Source organism: Triticum urartu, chromosome 7 (assembly GCF_003073215.2).
Source record: "Triticum urartu cultivar G1812 chromosome 7, Tu2.1, whole genome shotgun sequence".
NCBI lineage: Eukaryota > Viridiplantae > Streptophyta > Magnoliopsida > Poales > Poaceae > Triticum > Triticum urartu.
In genome coordinates this window covers 19109984-19132191 of record NC_053028.1, presented here as the reverse complement: position 1 = coordinate 19132191, position 22208 = coordinate 19109984, and the positions used below count along the sequence as shown (strand labels likewise).

Genomic DNA, 22208 nt, shown 5'->3' with positions numbered 1-22208 from the left:
CCACGGTTGAAACGTCTGTTCAGAAACGAAGAGCATGCCAAGTTGATGCGATGGCACAGTGAGAACCGAAAGAAAGATGGGAAGTTGAGAACACCCGCTGACTGGTCGCAGTGGAGAAAAATCGAGAGAAAGTACTGGGATGAGTTTGCAAAGGACCCAAGGAATGTATGGTTTGCTTTAAGCGTGGATGGCATTAATCCTTTCGGGGAGCAGAGCAGCAATCACAGCACTTGGCCCGTGACTCTATGTATGTATAACCTTCCTCCTTGGATGTGCATGAAGCAGAAGTTCATTATGATGCCAGTTCTCATCCAAGGCCCTAAGCAACCCGGCAACGAAATTGATGTGTACCTAAGGCAATTAGTTGAAGAACTTTTACAACTGTGGAATGAAAACGGTGTACGTACGTGGGATGAGCACAGACATGAGGAATTTAACCTTAAGGCGTTGCTGTTCGTGAGCATCAACGATTGGCCCGCTCTCAGTAACCTTTCAGGACAGACAAACAAAGGATACCACGCATGCACGCACTATTTAGATGACACTGAAAGTATATACCTGGACAAATGCAGGAAGAATGTGTACCTGGGCCATCGTCGATTTCTTCCGACCAACCATCAATGTCGAAAGAAAGGCAAGCATTTCAAAGGCAAGACAGATCACCGGAAGAAGCTCGCCATGCGCACCGGTGATCACGTGCTTGCTATGGTCAATGATTTACACTACGTATTCTTTGGAAAGGGTCCTGGTGGACTAGCTGTTCGGAATGACGCTGAGGGACACACACATGTGGAAGAAGAAATCTATATTTTGGGACCTACCCTACTGGAAAGACCTAGAGGTCCGCTCCTCAATCGACGTGATGCACGTGACGAAGAACCTTTGCGTGAACCTGCTAGGCTTCTTGGGCGTGTATGGGAAGACAAAAGATACACCTGAGGCACGGGAGGACCTACAACGTTTGCACGAAAAAGACGGCATGCCTCCGAAGCAGTATAAAGGTCCTGCCAGCTACGCTCTTACGAAAGAAGAGAAAGAAATCTTCTTTGAATGCCTGCTCAGTATGAAGGTCACGACTGGCTTCTCGTCGAATATAAAGGGAATAATAAATATGCCAGAGAAAAAATTTCAGAACCTAAAGTCTCATGACTGCCATGTGATTATGACGCAACTGCTTCCGGTTGCATTGAGGGGGCTTCTACCGGAAAACGTTCGATTAACCATTGTGAAGCTATGTGCATTCCTCAATGCAATCTCTCAGAAGGTGATCGATCCAGAAATTGTATCAAGGCTAAGGAGTGATGTGGCGCAATGTCTTGTCAGTTTCGAGCTGGTATTCCCACCATCCTTCTTCAATATCATGACGCACGTCCTAGTTCATCTAGTCGACGAGATTGTCATCCTGGGGCCCGTATTTCTACACAATATGTTCCCCTTTGAGAGGTTCATGGGAGTCCTAAAGAAATATGTCCGTAACCGCGCTAGGCCAGAAGGAAGCATCTCCATGGGCCATCAAACAGAGGATGTTATCGGGTTTTGTGTTGACTTCATTCCTGGCCTTAAGAAGATAGGTCTCCCTAAATCGCGGTATGAGGGGAGACTGACTGGAAAAGGCACTCTTGGAAGAGACTCAATAATATGCAGGGACGGATATTCTTGATCTCAAGCACACTACACAGTTCTACAGAACTCTACCTTGGTGACCCCGTATGTCGATGAACACAAGAACAGTCTGCGCTCCAAACACCCGGAGCAGTGCGACGACTGGATTACATGTGAACACATCAGGACTTTCAGCAGTTGGTTGGAAACACGTCTCAGAGGTGACAACACTGCTTGTGATGAGTTGTACTTGTTGTCCAGGGGACCATCTTTGACTGTATTGACTTACAAAGGATACGAGATAAATGGGAATACACTTTACACGATCGCCCAAGATCAAAAGAGCACCAACCAAAACAGCGGTGTCTGCTTTGATGCAGCAACCGAGAGCGGAAAGGACACATATTATGGTTACATAGTGGACATATGGGAACTTGACTACATACCTGATTTTAAGGTCCCTTTGTTTAAGTGCAAATGGGTTAATCTGTTAGGCGGCGGGGTACAGGTAGACCCACAGTACGGAATGACAAAAGTGGATCTGAAAAATATTGGGTACACTGATGAACCGTTCGTCCTAGCCAATGATGTGGCACAGGTTATCTATGTGAAGGACATGTCTACCAAACCAAGAAATAGAAAATATAAGGAAGCGAATACATCATACGATGAGCCAAAGCGCCACATAGTTCTTTCAGGAAAAAGGGACATCCTGGGAGTGGACGGCAAGACAGACATGTCTGAAGATTATGAAAAGTTTCATGAAATTCCTCCCTTCAATGTCAAGGCTGACCCAAGCATCCTGATAAACAATGAAGATTATCCATGGTTACGGCGCAATAAGCAAATGACACAAGCGAAGAAAAAGTGAAGACTTTCTCCCGCAACTATTATGATGATACCATGCCAACTTTGTAACACACGAACATGCTACCATTGTCCGTTTTGTACATGCACATGCTATGTGGGTGAAATTATGATACCATCCCAACTTTCAACTTTTTCAGAGTTCATTTGAAAGTGATTGTCCATTTTGTACACGAAGTGCATCAAGTTTTCTCTATAAGCGCATCTATTCTCATTTTTTAGTAAGTTAATCACAAACTTGTGATTCAAACAATTTTCAAAGAATTCAAATTTTAACTATTTAAATTTGAAAACTAATGGCACTAACAAAAAGTTTATAATTTTTCTAAAACTAATGGCACTAACAGAAAGTTTATAATTTTGCTAACCTAAAAGCAAACAGAATTAAAAATTAAAGCAAAAAACAAAAGAAAATAAATAATGCAAAAAACAAATCAAAAAAACAGGAAAAAACTATTTTTATAGTAAAGTTAATCACAAAATAAAATAAATAAAGCAACAAAGAAAACAAAAAAACTAAAAAAGTGTTTTCAAATTTGAAAACTAATGGCACTAACAGAAAGTTTATAATTTTTCTAAAACTAATGGCACTAACAGAAAGTTTATAATTTTGCTGACCTAAAAGCAAACAGAATTAAAAATTAAAGCAAAAAACAAAAGAGAATAAATAATGCAAAAAACAAATAAAAAAACAGGAAAAAACTATTTTTATAGTAAAGTTAATCACAAAATAAAATAAATAAAGCAACAAAGAAAACTAAAAAAGTGTTTTCAAATTTGAAAACTAATGGCATTAACAAAAAATTTATAATTTTTCTAAAACTAAAAGCATAAAGAATTAAAAATAAAGCAAAAAACAAAAGAAAAATAAATAAAGCAACAAAAAAACAAAAAAAATGCCACCTACTGGGCCACCACGGCCTGAATACGAGTAGAAACCCTACCATGGGCCAGGATTCAGGCCCACAGCAGGCCCAGTAGGCCCACAGGCATTGCAGTGACAGATTAGGCCCGAAAGCCTGCAGTTGAGAGGAGCTCGGGAGGGTGGGCGCAACAGCGCTTATAAACCACTCCCGAGCCCTCTCAACTAGCGAGGTGGGACTAAACTTTTGGGCGCGGGGCAGCACAAGGCCATTGGTCCTGGTTGGTGGCACCAATCGGGACTAAAGGGGGCATTGGTCACGGTTCGTGGAACCAACCGTGTCCAATGCCCCCCTTTAGTCCCGGTTGGTGGCACGAACCGGGACCATAGGCCTCTGCTTCCCGCCCTTTCGGCTGCTGAAAAGAGACCTATGGTCCCGGTTGGTGGCACGAACCGGGACCATAGGTGTGCATTGGTACCGCTTCGTGCCATGAACCGGGACCATTGCTCTAGGTATATAAGGTAGCACTTGTGAAAATTTCGCCAACCGCTCCCATTCGCCCCCGACACCGCCAGGCCGTTCGTCATCGTCGTCGCCCGCTCCCCGTCGCCGTCGCCCCGCGCCGCCGCAGGCCTTCTCCCCGTCGCTGCGTGCGCCGTCGCCGGCCTCCTCCTCGTCGCTGCGTGCGCCATCTCCGGCCCCCTCCCCGTCGCCCCGCGCCGCGTCGCCGGTCTCCCCCGCGCCGTCGCCGGCCTCCTCCCCGTCCCCGGCCTCCTCCCCGTCGCGCCCCCATTGAGCTCCCCGCCCCTTCCCATCGATCCCTGTCGCTCTGACCATCGCCGCCGCCGCCGCTGCTCTCTGTGTGTGATAAATTTTTTCATATGTGTATGTATATGCTCATATGTATTTGGATTTGGCTATGTATGTATGTATATGCTCATATGTATGTACGTATGTATGTATATGCTCTTTGTATATGGACTTGGCTATGTATATGCTCATATGTATGTATGTTCATATAGCATTTTTTCTATATATGAATTATTTTTTTGTTCATGGATATATGCTAAAGAAAACGAGGGGGGTGATAGATGATGATGAGGGGTCGAGAGGGGGACGAGAGGTCGAGAGGGGTCGAGGGGAGAAAAAAAATGTTATCAGGGACGAGGGTCGTCGAGGGGTCGAGAGAGGGACAAGGGGTCGAGAGGGGTACGAACCGGGACCAATACTCTGTGTATATAAGCAAGACTTAGAAAGAAGAAGAGGAGAGGAAGAAGAGGAGAAATAAATAAGAAGAAGAAAAAAGAAGAAAAAGAAGAGGAGAAGAAGAAAGGAATAGCGGAGAAGAAGAGAAAATAGAATATACTCTATTTTTTCTTCTTCTCCACTATTCCTTTCTTCTTCTCCTCTTTTTTTTTCTTCATTTTTTTCTTCGATCTTCTCCTCTAGCTATTCCTTTCTTCTTCTCCTCTTTTTCTTCTTCTTCTTCTTCTTCTTCTTCTTCTTCTTCTTAATTTTTATCGGGAACGAGGGTGTCGAGGATCGCTGAGGGGTCGAGGGTCGGGAACTAGGGTAGAGGGTCGAGGGTCGTTAAGGGGTCAAGGGTCGAGGGTTTTAGGGTCGAGGGTTCGAGTGTTCTATAGGGTCGAGGGATCGAGGGTCGAGGGTTCCAGGGTCGTCTAGGGGTCGAGGGTTCCAGGGTCGTCGAGGGTTCGAGGGGTCGAGAGAGGTTTCCTAGTGTCAAAGTATTGAAGAAATCCATGCCTTCATCATTAGCCGGAAGTAACCAGGGCATGTTGGTACGAAGTTCTGTAAAGTTGTTTTGGAATGGAGTCCCGGATAGAATAATTCGCCTTTTGGTACAAATTCAGCAAAGGCCTTCCAAATAGCAATATTCGGAAGGCTCTTTCTGAACTTTGTACCAAAAAGCGAATTATCCTATCTGGGACTCCGTTCCAGAACAACTTTGAAGAGCTTCGTACCATCATGCACTTGTTATTTTCGCCTAATGATGAAGACATGGTTTTGTTGAATCCTTTGACACTAGGCAACCTCCCGACCCCTCGGCGATCCTCTCGAACATGAGAGGAAGAAGAGGATAAAAAAAGAAGAGGAAGAAGAAAAAAAAGAGGAGAAGAAAGAATAGAGGAGTTCTTCTCCTCTATTCTTTCTTCTCCTATTTTTTTTCTTCTTCTTCCTCTTTTTTTATCGGGAACGAGGGTCGTCGAGGGACATAGATGTAGTGTCGTCGTTGTCGATATATACCCCCTCCCAATAGCTTCAACACGTGGGGGGGGGGTCGATATTACCCCCTCCTTGAAGCGTTCTCGAGGCCACCCAAACCCTTGAAGCGTTGTCGAGGCCACCCCAAACCCTAGAGAAGCAGCGTCGAGGCCACTAATTAATATATATGATTCCTTACTATGATTAGGTAGCTAGTTCTACGTTTGCCACTAATATATCCATCTGTCATGTTTGAATAATAATTGCCATGTTGTAAATATTCGTAGAAACTATGGAAACCGCCCGAGACGAAGCAAAAGAAGCGTTGTTGAGGGACATAATCGCAGAAGGAAGTGATGCCGTCTCGTTGTTTCTCAACGACACCGATGGTCTGGAAAGAGAGGGTGAAGAAGCTGGCTACGGTGACCTAATGCCGGTGCGAGAAGAAGAACATGAGGACGGCTCCGGTGACCCAATGCCGGTGCAAGAAGGAGACCGTGATGACGGCTCCGGTGACCGAACCGAGTCCGGCCAGGTATATATATTAGTTAAGCCTGTGCTGACTAGCTGATTGATGCATTCACTGTTTTGGTATGTACACATATTAATTAAGTCTTTGTTCTTTTTTCTAGCCCTCCGGATCGAGCACAACTTCGGTAAAGAGACGAGGCCCGAAGAAAAAGTTGAGCTCGGATGAAAAGTTTGAGATCATAGCAATCGCGCCCGATGGCCAACCGATTGAACCCATCCGAACAAAGAACGCATTTGTTGCTCAGTGCGGGGTTCTGGTTAGGGACAAGATCCCGATAAGCATCCAGCAATGGTTTAAGCCGGCTACAGAAGACCCTGAGGTGTCTTATGTCAATGATATGCAGAAAAATGATCTTTGGACTGAGCTGAAGTCAAATTTCACCCTACCGCCAGAGGATAATCCAGAGAACCCAGTTAAAGAGCAATTAATCAAGTCTTTTGCTCTTAAGAGGATGGCAGAACTATTCAGGACGTGGAAGAAAGAGCTGAATAAGTTTGTCGAAAATAATGAGACACCAGAATTCAAGGGCAGATATGAGAAGATCAGAGATCACTGGCTCGCATTTGTGGCCCACAAGACATCGTAAAAGAGTAAGAAGATGTCGGCGACAAACAAGCAAAATGCTGCGAAGAAGAAGCTTCACCATCGCACGGGGTCAGGTGGCTACCTCGTAGCCCAGCCTAAGTGGGCCAAGACTGAGAATGATCTGGTTGATAAAGGGATCGAACCAGAGACAATTAACTGGCCAGACCGTTGCCAGACTTGGTTCTTCGGGGCTGGCGGAACCTTGGACCCTGTAACAGGGAAGTGCATTTGGACGAACGATAAAATGGACATACCAGTCAGGAAGCTTAAGCAGTATATCGAAGCAGCGTAGCAAGGGAAGTTCTTTCCATACAGAGAGAACGACGAGCTCACAATGGCCCTCGGGAATCCTGAGCACCCTGGACGGACACGAGGCACGCCAGGCTCCATTCCATGGAAGGTTGGGTTTCCGGACACAGGCGGTTACAAATCCCATGAGAGGAGGAAAAAAGTGCAGCAGATCCAAATGCAGGTGCTGCAAGCAAGGGTAGACGCGATAGAGGAACGAGAAGCAAATCGCAGCAAACGTACTGCCGAAGCTTCCCCCGAAGCTACCCCGCCATCTCAGCGCAGAAGCAGCGTGGCTTCCACCGAGCTGCTTCAGCCGGAGCATGCCTTGACGGCTCCTGCCAGCTATCCCGTGGATGCTATCACGGAGTCTCAAAATTGCCACCTTATGACGCAATGGATGAATTTGAAGGTCAAGGCGGCTGTTGGCTCTGTTTATCCTACTAAACCCGGCGCAACTTTTCACTGCCGGCTGATTCCAGAAGGATATGCCAGGGTGATGGTGGATGAAATAACGGAGCGATTTGAGGACCTCCAGCTTGACCACCGTACCGGTGAAGGGGAGACTCGGCTGGGGTCTGCTCTGAAGACTCCATGCCTATGGCGGAAGGAGCTCATCAACCTTCCGAACTGGACGCCTCCGCCTCCTCCTCCTCCTCCGGCGAGTCAGGGGCACTCCGCCTCCTCCACCGCCTCCTCCTCCGGCGAGTGACGATCAGGGCCCTCGGCCGGCTCCTTCTCCGGCGCGTGGCGGCACTCCGCCTGCGCTGGTGCGCTCGAGCAGCCAGCCTCCTCCTTCTCCGCCTCGTCAGCAAGGGCGGAAGAGACCCGCCGTCGCTCCGGCAGCTGCTCCGGCGCGTCGTAGTCCTTCTCCTCCGCCTCGTAAGCAAGTAAAGAAGACAACCGCTTCGTCTGCTCGGCCGGCGTCTAGCAGTACAACCAGAGGCGGGAGGACATACAGATTCGGTCCTTCTCTGAAGAGTCCACAGAAGTTACCATACGAGAGGACCCAGGAGGAGAAAGCGAAGATCGCGCGAACCGAAGTGGATGACTGGTTTCAAGGGTTGAAAGCAAAGAGACATCCACCTCCGGAGGAGAAGGTAGATCCGGTGAAAGTGAAGCGCATTCTGGCTTCCCTGCCAAAACCACCCAAGTCTCCGCCGAAAGGCAACTATGAGCGCATTATTGCAAAGACATGGGCCGAAGCGGAGCGGTCGGGAAGTACAGTCAGTGATCAAAGGCTGAAAGAACGACGAGCAGCTGGGAAAAAAATTGCCCAGCTCGGCGAACAAGCGAAGCAATCGTGCCCCCCGATCAAGGTGCCTAGCGACATCGTCGATCCGAGGATGGTGCCCGGTTATGGCAATGTTGACGTTTACCTGCCCGACGATGTACATTATGATCCCATGGAGGTGCAGATACACAGATACGAGTACAGGAAGCCTCTCGTCAAAGATGAAAAATCTTTAACAACGATGATGCGAAGATTACATGATTGGTACTTGAAAATCTGCAGAGAGTCTGGGGGGAGGAGTACTTTGTATGCGAGAGTTAAACCGGAGCATGACCTTGTTGGAATTGAACTGTTGCCTATTCCATTTGAGGAGTTCTATCAGTTTTTCAATCAATTGGCCCTCGATAAAACAACGATCACCTGCTACTGTCTGTAAGTACTACTACTTCTATCATTAAGTCTCTCTATATAGCTCATCTCTTTCATTGCATGTATTTATAATTATCCTCACTATATTATGCAGATTGAAGATCGCTGAATTGAAGAAAAGACAAATCGGTGATATTGGGTTCGTTAACACATATCTCATAGATGCAACTGAGGTTGAACATCGTCCCGAAGATACCGAGGCCAACTTGCTACGATCATTAAAAAAAATGAAAACGAAGATATAATACTCTTTCCTTACAACTTCAAGTGAGTGTTACTGTCTTGTGCATATTCGGTTTCCCTCATATATTAGGCCAGGTTATAGTAATGTAATTGATGAGTTATGCATGCGTGTGTAGTTTTCACTATATTCTCCTAGAGATTAGGCTTGAGCAGGGAGTAGTAACCGTCTTGGACTCTAAACGAAAAGATCGCCAGGAGTATGCGGACATGACTGAAATCCTCAAGAAGTAAGTTAAATCGATCATTATCCACCATATCAGCAACTTTGTTCATTTCCTGATATCAAGTAATTGTTTTCTTTGTCCGGCAGGGTTTGGAGAAAATTCACCAGAAAAGTTTCGGGACTGCCGAAGGAGCTGGAATTTAGACACCCGAAAGTAAGTACTATAGTAGCATGTTCCGCGCATCTCCTAGTGATTCAAGCGCTAGTTTCATCAATACCATTTAGCATTCTTGCTTATCAGTTTGATTGACCTCTATTTCTTGTAAAGTGGTTGTGGCAGGAACAAAGGGAATGATTTCTGTGGATACTACGTCTGCGAGTCCATCCGCCACACGACCTGTGAGCGGGGCGGGTACTCTAACGAACAATATGAAGTACGTAAATAACAACATTCACAATTTTATTTTATTACCATCATTTGTGTTGAGTTTCATTCATTCATATATATATGTATTGACCCCCTTCTTCAAATTAGATGTTTCGGAAGCGGGATGAACTCCTAGCACCAGCTCGCATGCGAGCAATTCAAGAGGAATTGGCGGCATTCTTTCTTGACCACGTGATCACTGAAGACGGAGAATACTATGTGGACCATGAGTTCGTATGATTATATTTGTAAGAGATAATTATTGTATATATGTAGCCGGTAGTGTCGGATAGATATACGAGAACTTGTTGTTCGACCAATCTCTCGGAGAAGGAGAGGTGGTCGATATCACTTCTCTCTGTATGCATATATGTTCATGACGATCTTCTGTTTCCTTCGTTTGCTTACTAGCTAGCTAGGGTGTCTAGTCCTCTCTATACGTATGTATAGTACGTAGCGTCGACCAAGCACGGACATAAGAGAGGACACTTCTCTCTATTAATTATAGCTGGCTAACACAATATATGAAACACCTAAATTAACCCCCCAAAACCCCCAAACCCCCCCCCCCCTTTCAAAAAAAAAAAAAAAACCCCAACCACAGAAATGCTGACGCGTGGATGTCTATTGGTCCCGGTTGGTGCCACCAACCGGGACCAAAGGGTCTCCTGCCTGGGCTCCGCGCACAGGCCACGTGGAGGCCCATCTGTCCCGGTTCTGGATTGAACCGGGACTAAAGGGACAGGGCATTAGTACCGACCCTTTAGTCCCGGTTCCCGAACCGGGACAACAGGCCCTTACGAACCGGGACAACAGGCCCTTTTTCTATCAGTGAACCTGATTGAGAAGAATAAAACCACTAGAACCATTAATGACAGGTATTCTGGTATGAAAGTTATTCAAAATCAGTCATATAGCAACATCGATGAAGATGAACTTATGGGGTTTTCCAAGCCGAACACAAGAGTTGATAAAGCTTATGTAAACATATTGATTACATAAACGACAGCCTAGCCGAATAAATACAAACATTGTGTTATACCCAACACATACATCTATCTCTACATCTCTAGGCTCTTGAGGATCATGGGAAGACCAAACTTGGGTCATAGAGTGATCACGTCCATGGAGATATTGATGTACCTAGGAGATAAGGAGAAGGAGAACCTTTGAAGAATCATAGTAATCATGACCTTGGCCTGATCATTCTGAAGTTCTGTCCAATGGACGGTCTTGGTCCACTAGAAATTACGAGAACCCATTTCGATGCTTTGCTGCCCTCGTCACCCCTTTCTTACCTGAAATGTTTCTTCTCCCTAGATCTCCTTGTCATGACGTATCATTGAGATGGGGATCGTCATGAGCGTGCCTTGAGGCACTTTGATGCCACTGATCTCGAGATTTGAACCCTCCTTCCTCTGAATGACCGAAACGGGGGCGTATAACCTAAGAGTTTCTAGTAGGAACATGTTGACCAACTTTAGTTTGTTGAGAATGTTGGCAGTGGGAATCTCATTGCCACACCCTCTCATCACTTCCTCCTTGAGATTTTGCTGCCATTGGATGTGTGCTCCGCAGGAACATGGCCCATGTAAGCATGTCCGAGCTAGTGTCATGCCTGTGAAGAGGAAGGTATTGCACTCATCTATGATGTCATCCATTCTTAGAAGTGGGTCATGACTGTGGTCCTGTGGTGTGCACGCCTCTAACATTAGCCTGAGCATATCGTTTTCGTAGCCCTTGGTGTCATTGGTTCCAAGCTGACTTTTGATGATGTCGTGAGCATGCCCTTCTCCTCCATATCGAGTTTCCATATCTTGAGATTATTTTTGGTTGGAAGGTACCTGAAGATCAAATTTGATCATAAACACAGTCATGCATGATTATTTTCACTCAACTATGTGAAACTACATACTAGTATTAATGTTTCATTGATTGCAAGCGAATGACCAACTGAAAAAGGAAGTCATTAATTAATTTAACAATTTTGCTTACCCCAATATCGGGATTTGGACAACGTTGTAAACAACGGAGAAAGCAAGAAACTGGAGGTCCATCTGTGCCAGACAGACTTGTTTGTCCACTTTATAGCTACATCCAAACGTCGTGTGAGCGATGATATCCGTGGTTAGCTCCTCAAACTGGTTGCTCAGCTCAATCTCAGCCTCACCGTCTCCCTTGTCCGCCTTTTCTTTCCACTCTGACATGATCAGGCCGCCACAATTTGACAAGTTCGTCATCATCATCTCTCACTCATACCAAAATTAACATGTCATCCCTTGAGTTGGACACAGGACTACACGTCGTGTCGTTCATGCAAAGTGATGTACGTAGGTGTTGAAAGCATGTATGTACCTTGAGCTTGTGATGCTGATGGCGGGGTGGACAATCTTGCGTTGGTGCTTCCGCTCGTCGGTGGAGTGGGTGGCGTGCGTGACCACTGGGAGGGAATCTGTCGCTTGTTTGGTGCCCTAGCAAGCAGAAGATGCCAGGTTGGCTACCTAGGTTGGCAATTCCTATTCTATGCTCACGACGTAGAATTGATGCCCAAATCACAAAGGATGTGCAATGAATGGGCTAGCCCATGCTCTTTCGATTTAATCTGTCTCGTGTTTTTGTACAGGATTTCTTCCGTGTTTTCCTATTTCGTTTTTGGGATTTCCTTTTTCCTTATATTCGTATCATTTCCTACCTTTTCATTTTTAGTTTTTAGTTTTTTTCTTCATATCTTCTTTTTCTGTATTGACTTTCTAGTGCACCGGCACTTTTATGTTTTCATTAACATGGGTGATTTTTTTTAATTTGATACTTTTTACATTCAAAATATTTTTAAAACTCATGAATATTTCTAAAATTGGGTAAAATGTATGAATTTGGTATGTTCTAAAAGTTAGTACATCTCATAGTTCAAGAAATTTAGTACATTTAAAAAACTGGAATAAAAAACGAACGGGAAAATTAGGATGGAACTTTTTCCAAAAAATCCGGACATAATGATTTGTGTGAAATGTATGATAAATGGGTCAGGCCAATATTGCGGGGTGAGCGATTTGCTATCCTATTCTAAGATACGGGCATACGGGAGCTTCTATTCTGCACGCTGCACACTGCAAAAAGGTGCAGCGCGCACCCCATGGCTCCCCACGCTGTGCCGGCACAGGGCTGGGCGGGGCTCCCTTGTTGTCTTTTTCATTTGTGTTTCCATTTCTGATTTCGTTTTTGGCTACTTTAAAAAAGTTTGGGATTTCAAAAAAATTTAGAATTTTAAAAAATATTCACTAATGCAAAAAATGTTAACATCACAATTTCAAAAACATGATTTTTTATTTTGATGATTATTTTTTTAGAAATTTTGACGAACAATAATTGATTTTTTTATATTTTTTTGAAATTTTACAAACAATAAAAATAATTTTTTATGAACATTTTTTGTATTTAATGAATAAAACTAAAATTGAATGAACATTTATTTGAATTTGATGAACACAATTTGAATTCAAGACCATTTTTTTGTATTTGATGATTTTTTAAAAAATAATGATTTTTTAGAAATATGATGGATATTTATTGAATTCGATGAAAAAATAATGAATTTGAATTTTTTTTACCCCAGATTTGATTTTTTATATTGAAAAAAAGATTACCAATTTGCAAAAATGTTCGTTGATCTACAAAAAAAAGAAAAAAGAAAAAAAAGAAAAGAAAACCCGGTTTGTGAACATTCTAGAACCTTCATAAAATCGGAAGTGTGCTAATCGGGCCGGCCCTCTTGTACGCATCGCGGATCCGGGCGGTACGCACTCGGTCACTGTCGGGTGACCTACGCGCAAAATAGGATCCTGCAGGCATCTATACTACTTATAAAAGAGTAAACATTATCTTCTCTAAATGCACCTTACAGAACATACACAGATACATTACCACTGCATGATTAGTCCCACTAAATTTAATCTAACGGCTAACCTTAATCGAATCTGTTCTCTGTGTGCACTTAGCAATTTATATTGACTGACCGTACTCCACTGTGGAGGAAAATATGAAAGTCCATGCCTGGTCAATTAGGAAACTATAATCACAGACACATCCTATTAAGAAACTAATCACGGACACATCTAATTATTAGGAAACTAATCACAAACCCATCCTATTATTAGGAAAAAAATCACGCGTGCATCCTATTATTAGGAAAATAGTTACGAGCCATCCTATTAAGAATTAATCACGGACGCATCTAATTATTGGGAAACTAATCATGGTTGCATCCTATTAGATAACTAATCACGAATCCATCTAATTATTAGGAAACTAATCGCGAGCGCATCCTATCGTCTCCTATCAGGGAATCGTGATCGCGAGTCGCCAGCCGTCACCAGCCCACCACCCACGCGAGCCACAATGGGAGACACGCGAGGAGGAGCTGTGGCTTCCTCCGAACACACTTCTACTGACTGCAACGACTTCGTCCACATTCTGGGCATGCTCTCCGGGAACCATCGGCATTCGCGTCGACTTCGGCTCCATCCACAACACCCACGCTGACAACCATCCACCGCCGAGGTCCTTCAAGTGGGGGCAACGCTGAGTATCTTGGACCAGTATAAGCGGGCCAAAAAAAAATCTGCCCCCACAACCATGCATGTAGATTCGCCTGGTCGCCAACCATCATCGTCCCCGGGGCGGTGCAGGTCTCGGCCACTGTGCAGCAGGTGAAGCTAATCACGGCCCCATCTCACTCGCCCGAAGCCACCGCCGACTCCCTCAGCTCTGACGCGTGCTGCTCCGTTGGACACACTTGTCCGGTACTCGCGCGTGGACGACGTCGTCCAAAGCTAATCCCGGTGCGTGGAGGCCGCCGCCTCAAAACTGGACGACTGACCCACCTGCGTCGACAATGCCGCCCAGCTGGTGAGAGGACACGGTCGCCGCGGCCGCTCGCAGGCCTAAACGATGGAGATGCTCGCCTTCACGCGAACGCACCACACACACGCATTAATCAAGTAAGTATCGAGTGTTTTTTTTTTTACTGTCATCGCTACCTCGCCTGTGGTGACACATCTAGAAGTACAGGAACTAGAGATGAGGCAATGAGAAACAAATGAGCGGTGGAGCACACACATAGACGTTCGCCTTCTTTCTTTCTTTATTTTTTCACTGATTTTCACGTACCTGTAACAGACATCCCTGTTTTTTTAAGTACTGACTACCGGTTATTACATGGCCAACTCACGACTACATAGTGAACTCACAGACAAATTCGCTGAACCAAGACCTTACTTGCAGTCATGAAATTACGTTTCACTGAAAAAACCCAGAAGTTTGCATAAGTTTTAATGAAAAAAACTAAAGTTCGCATAATTTTTACTAAAAAAACCTGAAGTTTGTATAAGTGTATTTGTTTGTCCAGCAGATACATGGCAATTGTAATTTTACATGAGCATTTTCATACCATCCTTATCTACAGTTGAGTTAACATGTTTTCCTGATAGAAAACTTGGACTACATATAAGAAAAGCAAAAACTGCATGTTGATTATGATGATGATGAATGTAGGATATTTTGTGGTCATGGTAAATTTCATATCATTTAGTACATAAACAATATTCACAATTTTATTTTATTACCATCAATTGTGTTGAGTTTCTTTCATATATATGTATTGACCCTCTTCTTTAAATTAGATGTGACAGATGCGGAATGAACTCATACCACATGATCGCATACGAGCAATTCAAGAGGAATTGGCGGGATTCTTTCTTGACCATGTCATACATAAAGACGGAGAATGCCATGTGGAAGTTGAAATCGATTTTAGATGTTAGGGATTATAAGAGATGTTATATTGTATATATGTAGTAGTATCGGATAGATATATACAAAAACTTGTTGTTCAATCAATCTCGGAGAAAGAGAGGTCACTTCTCTCTGTATATGTTCATGACGATCTTGTGTAATTCTTGACTGGAATTTGTTGGCACTGAAACGGTTCCTTAGCTTATCCTAAGTGACATTTTCATGTGTGACTATACTTGCATACATGTGTGCATATAAAGAATCATGATGAATCTTCTAAATAATTTTGAATTTTATACATTGATAAAAGTGGGTGGTCTTTTAATACAGGAGACATGTTGATTAAGAAGAAACGATATTTCAAATTATTTGTACAAGTTGGAAATAAGAGATCGGGTACTTTATAGGGAAATTTCAAATTTATGAATAAATTATCTTGTATTAAGTTTAGTATAATATGTTAACCCAAATAGATGCGTATTGCGTGTGCACACTTATTAGTTCAAATAGACGTGCGTTGCACGTGCACACTTACTAGTAGAATAGAAGCACCACTGCCTAGGTCATCCTGGCTGGATCTTTTCGGTGTGCAAAATCCAAGGCCGAAAGGACCACCAGGTGGCTAGGCCGAAAGAGGAGCTCGGCTTGCTTTTCTAATATTTTGGACCAAGCCCAACTCGCACCCAGGTCTAGATTCATCGAAATCACTAGTTAATGTATCATGAAATCATATAATATAGTAGTTCTTTTAATTTATGTAATTTTGTCATGAGTTTAGGAGTTCCAATTTTAAGACTCACAATTTAGCGAAGCATGTTTTGATTTGAGGGATGGACCACCATGTTTGGTTAGGACACCCTGGTACTTTTTTGTTCGTCCCTACAAACATTGTGACGATTTGAACAAAGCTTCCGGAGATTGTCTAAAAAACCTAGTTAAGGTATACAATTGCAAGGTCACTCCCCACCTTTCTCAGCTGTTGACAAGTGGTGCACTGACTGCGCGCCACCTTGTTGCAACCGTAAGTTTTATCTTCCTTTCGTAGATTTGTTTATTCAAAATGTTTTATCTCTTCAACCATTCATCCAAATACCGAACCATTTTTTCATTGGATTTCTCTCGTCGAGATCTTCTAAATTAGATCACATGTTAATATGTTTCGGTGAAATTTTTTTTCACAAAAAAGGGGAAAAAACAAAAGAATCCAAAACATAACGAATACCCAAAAAACCGGCAATAAAAAGGAATACAGAAAAACTCGGAGCCGAGAAGCACGGTTGTTGTTTTCACTTTTTTGGAGAAGCACATGCGGTGCTTTTGCCTTTTTTAGGAGAAGTACGTGTTGTGCTTTTCCCTTTTTCAGGTAGCACAACTGTATTTCTGACAAAAGCACATGTTATGTCTCTTGCGGAAGAACACCGCTTCCAAAAAAACCCAGAGAAAACCAACCTTTTCGCTTTGAAACCTAGGAAAAACCAGGGAAAAATTCAAAAACTGAAAAAATCATATGAAGTCTGAAAATGCGCGACACATGACATGTGGCAGCGGCTTGACGCACCACTTGGCGTGCTCCATGCCAATATAGTAACCCTTGCGAGAGCACCCCAAGGATAACCTTTAGTTAGTTGCTCCATTAGCAATTGAGGGTTCCATACTTGATCACATCTCTACTTCTAATGAAGCAGTTGGTAGTCTCGCTTCCAGGTTTTTTCCGTCCCACCACTTTCGTCCGGGTTTTTTTCGTAGGTTAACCGTCATAGATTTTTTCGTCGCCTCCCCCACTTCATCGGTTTATTTTCACTTCACCCTCTCACACAACGAAAAAAACTGAACGGATCAGAACTTTCCATACTAACGTAAATTATTTAGTAATGTCTTTATGTAAAAGAATCAATCACAATCAATCTCTAAAGATCAAATCTAAATTAATTAATCTTCATAACGTTTGTTTCCTTCCGAATCACGTCCATAACTTTCCTTCCTTGTTTGGGCAGAAACTGTTTGGTAGCAGAGATTAGGAAACTTCCTATGAGTGTAGTAATAGGAAGTATTCTTTTTCTTGATGATTCGTTTTCATGCATGATGATAGTAAATTAGGCCAATATTCACCACTATTTATCAACGTCATCAATCCTATCCATTCCTACCAGTTTTAAGGGAATCTACTCGCTATGTTTTTTTTAAGGGGATCCGCTCGCTAAGTCGTCGCCGCATGTTATTTTCACAAGCAATTCCCCTAAAAAAAGGCGTGGGTATTGATAGTTGAACGCCCGCTAGGTTTTCCGCCTGTCCCATCCTCGCGCTGTGCCGCCGCCACCCGCCGAATTTCCAGCCGCCCGAGCCCGTTAACTTCGCCAGCCATCGGGTCGACTGCCCCCACCCCAAACCCCCATCCCCGAGCACTAGCTATCGCCGCGTTGCCACCCCAAGCTCCACGCCACCGGGAACGAATCAAGCGCCGTCCTGACACCGCCGTCGCCGGCCCAGCACCTCCAGCCTTGCATGGACAGCTTCAATGTGCAGTCTCCCTTGCTGTCTCACCTTCTGCCAGCGCATGTAGCGGCGGGGTTGGACGCGTGCGTGCTTGCTAGTTTGCTCTCTGTGCGTACGTACTTGCTCTACGTGCGTCGCACCGGCCAATGCGCATGATGCGTGTGTGCCTGCTTTTCTGTATGTGTATGCCAGCGCGATGCGTGTGTGCGTTGCTGTGTGTGTATGATATAGATGGCCCGAGTGTGTGCATGCTGTGCTCTGCTCTCTGCTGATCTATGTGTTGGTGCTTCTGCTATATGTTCATGCCATACAAATGAAATTTCTGTTAATCTTTTGACATGTTGAGTTGGTTTTCTCTGTCTTCTGAGGGGGTGAATGCAAAGCAGTCTATTAAGCCAGGCACTATTGCTGAGCTAAATTGACAAAAAAATATTGGTAGCCATAGTTGTAGTTTAAGTAGTAGCGAGTTGTCTGATATGTATAAAGAGCCCGTTGCAACTGAGCCCGTTGCTAAATTGACAAAAAAGATCGCCAGTATCACTTGATATGTATGAGAATATTAAATGTATCATTAACATGATTAATATTGAACTCTTAAAATTAATGTGACCCCGTTGCAACGCACGGGCGTTCTTCTATTGGAATAGCGTGTCACATACAGACGGCACCTACTCCCACAGTGTTCCTGCTAAGTTTGAGCGTATTCTCCGAAGACATTTGACACGAGTTGCAATTTTTCATGCCAGCGAGCTCCGGAACTTCCGCCACATAGCTTGCTTGACACACCATGAATAAACCTGCGCGATGTGTGGCTTCGAGTCCCTGTTAGAGACGGCCGATGGCGAGCTTATGCATATGTGCGTTGAACTCTTTGATCTCGTTCACGCACATGCGGTTGATCACCCGATCATATGCAGAGGCCAACGTACAGGTAGGATGATGCGTTCTCCCTCTGGTACAAAGCGTGTTGATGTGGGCACCACTCAAATCCCAGAGATGACATGCACGCGCCTAGCTTCGTGTAGCACACCCGTGTTGACGTTGAGGCGGTGCGTAACGAATTCGTAGACATGTCATGTTAGGATTTGGAGCCCTCCACGTATCTAACAAACAGTTGACTATTTGTGTCGTCTAGTTTCTTCACATGAGAGCCTACCTTCGTATGTGAGCCACACACCCAAGTGTGCATAGGTAGTGCACATTGGGACTACGGTCATATAGAGCCTCGTACCAAGTGCTTCCGTTTAGATTGAGCATAGGTGACCACTTCAACAAATGTTCCAATACAAACGGCAAGCTTCACGCCCCCATGTCCGAGCAACTGCCTTGAACCTCGACGCTCGGATGCAAGCACACACCTGGCCACTGTCGGTCAACATACACGCACCTGTGGAGCCACTGTCGTGGCAGTCCCTGGTTAACTGGTGGGGCATAGATCTTCAGTGGTGCCCTCATAGCATCCCCTACTGATGCATGTGGCAACATTTGTTGAGGCCCTCCCGACCATGAACACTGCAGGATTGGGACCTCTGGTCGCGGTGCACAACTTCAAAGTCCTTGTATGAGATGCTGCTGTATATGTGGTTTGTGGCGTCTCCACAGCTGCCTCCAGTCATCCATGCGCCTTTGATGCCTCCCGATAGTGTAACACTCCTGATGATTAGCTATAGTGAACCCATACTAATGATGCCATATCATCACCTTTTTGCTAAGCCAATTGCCACTTGATAAAAATCAAAGTTAAAATCAAATTTAAATTGCGAGTCCAATAATTGTTTCTACAGACAGAGCAACAAAAATGTTCGTTGGGTTGCAAATAATCACCAGTTATTTTTCATAAATAAACCAAGATCTTTTGAATTACCAAAATGCCCTTAACATAATTAAAACAGTGCCGGAAACATTAATTTGAGCCAGTTTAGTTTAAACAAATACTTAAACATTTCAAAACAAATTGAAACTTGTTGGGATACTTCAAATCTTTGCCTAACATTTATGGGCCAAATTTAATATTCAACTAAATTAATTTAGTATGAGATTAAAATGCAACGCAGAAAAGAATAAAGAAACAGAAAAAAGAAAAAGAAAATTACAAAACAGAAAAGAAAAAGGAAAAGAGAAACGTACCTACTGTGCACTCTAGCCCACTTGCTACAGCAGCCTGCCCAGCCCACCCCTGAGGTTGTCTTCGACCTACTGCTCACCGAGGCGCGCTGGACGCCGCAGGCGCGTCCATGGCTGAGATGGACACGCGCCGGTCATCCATCGGGTCTCCGCAATGGATAAGGTCCCCCGGAACCCCTGATGAACCCTAGCACCTCCCCATTGCCCTCGCTCGCCCGTCTCCCTCCCAGGTTCGTTCGCGCCCGAGATGGCCGTCGCCGCCGCTGCTCGTCCGCGTGGCCACCGTCCTTGAATCGCCTCCGCTGTTTGTCCTGAAGATCCGCCTCAATGGCCTCTTCTTCTCCACCAACAACCGCATCTAGAGGAGCCCGAAGATGACCGAATCGACCGCGTGCTCAACCCCGGAGCCGCCTGCCGCCGTTGTCAACCATGTCGCCACCCGAGCGCCTCTGACCCTACTAGCTTGCCTGTATGATTCGCTGTGAGATCCCACATGCTTCCCCTCCCCCTGCTTGTTTTATTCCTCTAGCCGTCCCCTTAAGCTCCGAGCTCCGTCGTGGCTCGAGCTCGCCGCCGTCGCCATTACCGGGCACCCCAGTCGCTGCCGCTGGTGCATATCGACGCGCTACGTCGCTGCGGTCCCTTAGCATCTCCTCCCCGGCCAAATGGTGACCGGAATCGTCGATCCGCGCGTCGCCGCCGTTCTGTTGGTCACCGACGTGCACCACCGCACTTGCGGCCGGCTTAAACCGGCCAGTAGGTCACTGACGGTGGGCCCACAAGCTAACTAACTTAGTTAGCCACCTAACTAACCCCCTAACCCTATTGACCCCTAGGCCCCCGGCTAACTAACACGATTATCCCCCTGTTAAGTTAATGTGTCAATGGCACCTGGGCCCTACCTGTCAATTGACCAGTTGACAGTCAGTAGTTGACTGCTGACTGGGCACTCAACAGGCCCCACTGACAGCGTCACACAACCACTGCCTGGGTGCACTTCTGGGTGTATCTACCAATTATCCATTTAATGATGTTCGAATTAAAATAACTCCATTAAATTCAAAAAATCATATAAACTTTGGAAATTCATAGAAAATAAAATCGGAAGTCAGATGAAAATAATGTATTTATGAAAAATGATCAGAAAAATGTAACGAATCTGAATATGCTATCCACATATCTGCCAAATCCATTTAACATAATGAACCTGAACATTTTGCATTAGGATGATCTGACCGAAAAATGCCTGGATCTGGGAAAATATTACCAGATATTTTCCCTCTCCTTTTAAAATATGCACGTAGGATAGCATAAGCAGTGATTGTTACTATTATTAATTTTATTGACGAAGTATCGTCAGAGTGCACCTTTGTTGGAGTTATATGTAGGAGAACATAAGCCATGATATAAGTAATTTATTGATTTTTTATGAAAGAATAAAAACCAAGATCGCTTTTGTGTTGCCATCTAAGGATGGTTATTGCATTAACTACGAATAAGACATGTGTATTACTGACTCATTCCTCTCCAAGAATAAGACATGTAGATTTTGTCTTGAGTCAAATCTTTGAAGTTTGACCAACTTTATAGAAAAAAAGATCCTATTTACTCAATCAACATCACTATCATGAAATGTGTTTTTGCAATGTATTTACTTACTGGAGTTCTTTCTCGTTTTTTTGTGTCAGCCACACCAAGTAGGTATCCGGTGAAATAATAGTGACTTAATTTGCTAGCGAGAAAATTTTGGAATGAGGGAGAAATATCTAGGTCGCTCGTGCATAACCCTCGATTATAGATTTTATCTAAAGTATTGTCATCATGACAATGTAAAAAACTAGATGTTTGAGAAAAATATCTGAAAATCACTATCCACTATTTTTTATTTGCAAAACCACATAATGATCATATCATTTGTTCTTAAATAGTAGCAACCGACTAATTATTTCTTTTCTAAGCACGTATCCCTTCTAGTCTTCCACTTCAACAAACTATGTATGTCCACCATGTCATCAACCTACCAAGCACTACATATTTTCCTGTGTATGTAGTCTTTCCTTGTTTTCGATATAGCTCACCATTCATGTCGAATGGTGTGCATACGGTCTATCCACATCACTAAATCAAGCATGACTACCATGTCATCATAATTGATCATCAAAATAATTCACGACATCAACTTAATTATCAATGTCTTAAGCCTATATATTTTTAGTAGTGTCCCTGCGGTTATGCACGAATTATTTCCTAGTTAATTAACTGGATGTATCTAGTCCACATGCTAAGGATAACTAAATCGATCTTGACTATACTTATTGCGTTTTGTCATTTATTTTTTTCTTGAC

The 22208-nt window shown here is 44.1% G+C and overlaps 1 pseudogene; it reads right to left on the bottom strand.

Moving 5' to 3' along the window:
* Window positions 1–10517: 10517 nt before the first annotated feature.
* On the bottom strand, window positions 10518–11702 carry LOC125518168 (annotated as a pseudogene).
* Between the last annotated feature and the right edge of the window lie 10506 nt (window positions 11703–22208).